At 36.8% G+C, this 6,156-nt stretch overlaps 1 long non-coding RNA gene across 1 annotated transcript in view; it reads right to left on the bottom strand.

The window, feature by feature from the left end:
- Positions 1-284: 284 nt before the first annotated feature.
- The window catches only part of LOC141425560 (uncharacterized), a 28,292-nt gene continuing 22,420 nt past the window's right edge, over positions 285-6,156 (bottom strand). Inside the window, exon 3 of the long non-coding RNA XR_012450536.1 lies at positions 285-2,025. This is a non-coding gene — a long non-coding RNA (uncharacterized lncRNA). The remainder of the gene's footprint in view (positions 2,026-6,156) is intronic.

Genomic DNA, 6,156 nt, shown 5'->3' with positions numbered 1-6,156 from the left:
TGAATTGTGAAGGGAAATTTAGAGTTAAATTTTAATAACTATGGGTCAAAAAGATTAAATAAATAACACTGACAAAATTCATATTAGTGTCAAGCCACAATTTAAAAGTATGCTAGCAGTAAAAGAAATTTAAGTTAAATTTTTTTTTGTCATCTTTGTTAATGCTTTTTTTTTTTTAAGTCAACTGGTAGTTGCCTTTCCAAGGACTTATCTTTGCTGAAAATTTGCAATGATTAACAAGCTCTGTAGTGATGCACATATCCTGAGTACACAGAAAGCAAAAAAAAAGGTAGTGAGTGATGTATTCCTTTGAGAACATGCAAGGTGGGTGATGGGAGTGAATTACACAGTGAGGGCTTGATACAGAGTTGGTTTCTTCCTCTTAAAATCCATGCTTTTCTTCACTTGGGGAGACAACTTCAAGGTGAAATTCTACTTTATTGACTTTGACAAGATACTCTTAGGAATGAAACAGAGGGTAGGGATTTCCCTCTCCCTGGGGCACTAGGCAGCAGTTCAGCATTAAGAGTACTGAAAAGCACTGTTGATAATAAGCATTTTCCATAAGCACCCTTTGATGTTTATTTTTACTTTAAATAATCTAAGATGTTAGGGACTGGGGCAATTTGAGTCTCTAATTGGTATTTGTTAGACCCTTCCCTGGTGTCCTGGCTGCCTTGAGTGCAGGACTATTAGTCAGGAAGCCAATTACACTGCCGTTGTGCCAGAATTGGTTGCTTCGAACTCTCGTGGACACTTTGAGGAAGCTACACAACAACCATTGCTTGCTGTCAAAGAACAACTCCAGCTTCTGAATTCACTATCCCAGCAAACAGCTTGCACCAGACATTTTGCCATTAGAAGCTTCAGTGAACTCTAGATTACCCTGCAATAATTTCCACCCAGGCCAAAAGAAAAGCACTTCCTCTAGTGGCCCAACAGAAGGCCTATGACTGGTGTAAACACAGTCCTTCATTTGTTTCAGGGACTTCTATGATTGGTGACAGGCACTGTGCTATATTGGTGCCAACACAGTCTTCATTTGCATGAGGGGAATGCCATGGTAGGTGCAGATACCCTTGTCACACCCCCTTTCCACTACATGTGGACTGTTTGTCTGGCTTTGTGAATCAGCCAGGGGATACCCTCCCATGCTGCCCCCTGGTGTGGCAACATCAAGCTCAATAAAAGCTTCTTTCAAGTGCTCTTCTCTTTCCTACTTTTAATTTTCACCATTAATACAGTCACTAAATTCTGGTGACAGAAGCAGCAGGGGAGGGAGTTTCTGCTCTGGGAGAAGCAGCATAAGAGCCAACATTAGTGGTCATGACATCACAGCCAGCAGCAGCAGGAATCAGCTGCAGAAGAAGCAGTGGATCAGACACTAGAACTGGACTGGTAGTGACAGAAGCAACAGTGGAACCAGCACCAGTGTGGCTGAGCCAGCTCTGGTCAAAGTAGCAACAGGTAGCAACAGGGCCCTAGTGGCTAGTAATGACAGCATAGAAAGCAGTAAAAGGTGGTAGTGGAGTCAGGTGTGGTGGTAACTGCCACCCCAGTGATATAGCTGTACTAGCAGCCAGTAGTAGTGACAGTGGCCAGTGTAAAAGTGACAGGGAACTAGAATGAAGAGAGGTCGTGGGTCCTGGTTTCTGGAAGAGAGCTGTAACATTTGCTGCCAGCTCCTTTTAAGCACTAAAGATTCCAAAATCCAAGGCAGGAGAGCTCTCACACTTACTGCTACTGTCAAGTGCTAAATATGCCAATATCTGAGGCCCGAGAGCTGTAACACTTGATGATGAAGGGTTAAGGATCCCAGCAGCCAGGGCCTGCAAACTACAGGACATTACTTGCCGCTGCTTGCTATCTGTAGCTTCTACTCATCCAAGGGACACCTTCTCCTAATCTACCCACAATTCCTATCCAGGTAGAGGAGGACCCAATCCAGATGACTGGTAATAAGAACATTGGTGTATGCTTAGTATTCTTCTGAGACAGTCTTACTTTCTTTAAGAAGGCCATGTGCTGAAAGAAACAAAAATGGACATAATTTTAGTTATTTTGTAAAAAAGGATATATGGGTAAAAATTCTGAAATCATTCTCTATATCTGCTACCTGTTTCCAGATTATAATTAAAGTAGCAGTAAAGATTTACACAGTGAAGCTCAAAGACATGTCCTTTTGCATAGAAGTAAACAATCTTTTAGATAGTCAATCACAATTGAGTGTTGATACCCTTTCTTCAAATATCACTTTAGATTAATTTGAAAATATTGAATGAACTTAGTCATGATGTACATGTATATATCTCACTTTTTGAAGGAGAGAAATAATTTTTCATCAATATATACTGCATGTCCACCATCTGTATATACATATTTATATGTACACATATACATATGCATACATATAACGTTATATATTTCAGTTGCTAAATATAACAGTGAATAAAACAGACAAACACCTCTGCTTTTGTGTAATTCCAGTCAACTATGGATGGAGAAATTAATAAGTACACAAATAAATCATTTATATCAGAGAATCTTGAGAGGTATGAAAAAAAATATGGAAGTAAGCAGAGTGGGAGAAGGACAGGAAGTGCCAGCAGTGGAGGAGAGTTGGTGGTTGAGAAAGAATGTGAGGGAGACTTCTGGTAGGGTAGATCAACCTTGAATGTAGTAAGAATGCTGCCATAAGACTCTGGAGGAAGAGCATTCCTTGGGGCAGAGCAAAGCAAAGGCAAAGGCCAAGAGATGATGGTAATGTGTTTAGGAACTAGTTTGGAAGCTGGTGCAGTCTGACACCTTCGGTAATTGACTGAGTCAGTGGGAAGGACAATGTCAGTGTAGGTAAGTGTGGGGAATAGAGAGGCCTGTAAATTGGAAGTGTTAAGTGTGTGGATATTGAAATCATCATGAATCATCATGGGAGCAATATTGGGGAAATGGCTGGGCTAGAGCTAAACTCTTTAAGAAGTGAACTGACTTAAGAGTTTGAGAATGACAAACAAGCAGTATCCTGTTAAAATGACATTAAAAGGAAAGTATTTTTATGGAAGAAAGTAGGAGCTTGGCTTGAAGTGAGCAGTTTCTGTAGGAGTACAGAGGACAAAGGGAAAAAGCCTGGGGCAGGTTTTTGAGGGATGTGGGGAGAAGATAGTCTTTTCTTAGAGACTGCAGAGTCAGAATGTCCTCAGGACTAAGACCCAACTCAACTAAAGTAGCAAATGAAGGGAGAGAGTCAAAATTAAAGGTACTATATTTTGTTGATGACTGATAGTGAATCAGCTACAAAATACCCAATTATTTGGCAACCTCAGAAAAGAGGTTTTGTGGTTCTGCCTCTAAGGTTTTACTTTATACATCTATACACACAAATCGCTTATTATATGTGTTCAGAGTTAGAGATACAAATTCAATTATCCCAATAACTAGTTTGAGTGTAAAATATATTTCTTTATTCAATTAAATAATTGTAACATTCTTTTACATCTGGCTGTATTTTTCAGAACAGGAACTATAAGCAGGCATAAAAGCATTAATTTATCAAACTTCCTGAGTGGAAAGATAAAAAACATGTCAATGAAGAATTTCCACTTGGACAAGACAAGAAATGATTAAGAGGACGTTGGAGAGTTTCTACCTAATTTTCCTAAATTCCAGGAAATTTTTTTAGGAGACATGGTGATGCTTGATAATTGCTTCATTTCTAGGACAGCAGAAACTTCTGGTTTGCTCATATGATTTTAGGGAGAAATAAATGATTCATATTTTGCAAAAAACCATAATTACTTAAAGGTACCTCTATAGTGGAGTTTTGGGCTATAAGGGAATGGATGCATGTCATATTGTCTATCAGGACAATAAATGGAAGTAAGTTATGATTTAGGGAGAGTTTCTGTTATAGCTTTCTTCTTTATGTGTATGTGTGTGTGTGTGTGTGTGTGTGTGTGTGTGGCAGGCATTCTCATTATTTCATATTATATGATATGTGCTAGTGAATTTGTATAATACCTCCTATTGAAGGCAGAGAATATTTCTTGATGTCTTTATGTAACCTACATTCTGGAAACAGGGATGGTATTCAATATGGAAATAATTTGAAAACTGTTAGGAGCACCTCTTATTTTATAAATTTTCCTCTTTTTTTTAATACATGAGTGAAATGGGAATCTTCAGAGGATAAAAAGCAAGACAAGAATTACTCAAGAACAATTAAGTAAAAATAAAATTTAATGTAGTTATATTTATTGTTTGCATTTGGACCTCACTGTCATTTCCGTTAATTCTCAGTCCTGCTTGATAGAAAAGATTCTAACCTAAAGAGCAGGCAATTAATGTTTTTGAGTGTGTAATGAATGCCTTTCCCAACAACAAAAAATGCAACCTTTAAATGTACTACACATAAAAACGAGCTTTCTCATGATCTAGTGCCAACATCTTCTTTAAACAAACAACAGCCTGTCAAAGGAGTTAAAAGCAAATTGCATCCTTAATGGAAACACTTTGGAAACTGCCAAAAAGAGTTAGATGGGAACTATATTTCTCAAACTTCTAATAGTGTCTTTTCATTGTGTCTCGTAAAATATCTCCTGCAAAAAAGTGGCTCCTCAAATCTCTGTCCTCCTTTCCAACCTCCACCAAATTCTCCTTTGACCGTTGACTATGTTGATCTACTTTTTTTCTCAATCGTCATTATTTTATCCTCTGACCTGTTGTAATCTCCATTGAGAAAAAATGTCCAGAAATCTCTTGGCAAGACCTAATCTTCTTTAAAAGCTGAAATGGGACGAAATTGGACTATGAAAACTCAAGCTGTAGTGTTTTAGTTCTAGCCAAATATGCTGTCATAAGGGTTGAGTAAAATGAGTGGGAAAGAGAAATCTTTCTATTTTTCAGGATTTAAAAAAAAACCCCAAAATCTAGCAAAACCTATTTACATTTAAAAGTCAAAGGATTTAACTGGATCTTTGTTTTATCTTTAATTTGAACAGAAATGAAAACACTTCGGCTGTCATTCCAGACATGGATTAATTCCTTATCCAAATATTATTTTGCTTTTGCACTGCAGCTCTTAGGGACTTTCTCACTTTCATCCCGAAGAGAGAGAAGGGCAAACAAGGAGAAGATTCTAACTAACACTGTCATCCTCTATAGAAGGCTGTGAAAAAAGGGAACAGGCATCTTCCAAAATGTCCTTAAAGTGAACAGAACCTGGATTCTCTTAATTAGGAAGAGCAGTCTCTAGGCAAGCAGGCAGTCTCTGTTCACCTCAGAATGCGGGAAGAGTCCAGCTGGCTCTCCCTCAAGGATAGCAAATGCTATTTATTGATGTGTGAAGAACCTTGCCAGATTAAGTATATTTGAAAAAAAGAATGTTCACATTGATTTTTTTTCACCCCTGAAGAAAATGAGTTTGTTACACAAACACGTTCTGGAAGTCATGTTAACTCTGAAGGGTTTCTTTCCTTTTTTATCTACAAAATGAAAATAGTACTTGGCCTATCCAGTCTCAAATTTTATTGTGAAAATCACAGAAGATAACTTTTGTATAAGCATTAGAATAAGTATAGAATTTCACTTACATTATGCAAGTGTAAAATATTATTCTGTGTATCCTCGTTTTTATTATTATTAATTGTTAGGTTAATTTTTAAACTTAGCTTTCTTAAAAAAAAGTAATAAAAGAGATGGGTTTGAGTACTGGGCCCTCATGGAGCATGTGGTAAAATTTAGAAAATAATTGAATATTAAATAATCATTTAAAAAAATCACCTGAATTCATCATCAACCTTGAGGAGTCAGGCTATTGTGTGTATACCTAAATGTTTTTATAGTTTTTTTCCTCACTATTTGGATGTGTGATAAAAGATGCAGTGTATATAAAACAATTAAAAACTAATGAGATGTTCATAATATGAAAAGGAAAAAAAGAAAGAAATAGTCAAAACCAATGTTTCCATAGCAGAAAATTTTAATAATGAAAATTACACCAGGTCACCAAAATGGCAAGCTATTTTTGGACTTAAAAAACTACCTTTGCTATTGAATCAGAGAACAAAAACTATTTTAATGCAGATTATAACATTTGCAGAATGTGAAAAAATTTTGTTTCTAAGAAGGAAATTCATTTTGTAACCAGCAAGTGTTATGATT

Source organism: Castor canadensis, chromosome 8 (genome assembly GCF_047511655.1).
Source record: "Castor canadensis chromosome 8, mCasCan1.hap1v2, whole genome shotgun sequence".
Taxonomy (NCBI): Eukaryota; Metazoa; Chordata; class Mammalia; order Rodentia; family Castoridae; genus Castor; species Castor canadensis.
The sequence above is the reverse complement of the archived record's forward strand: the minus strand, read 5'-3'. Positions and strand labels throughout refer to the sequence as shown.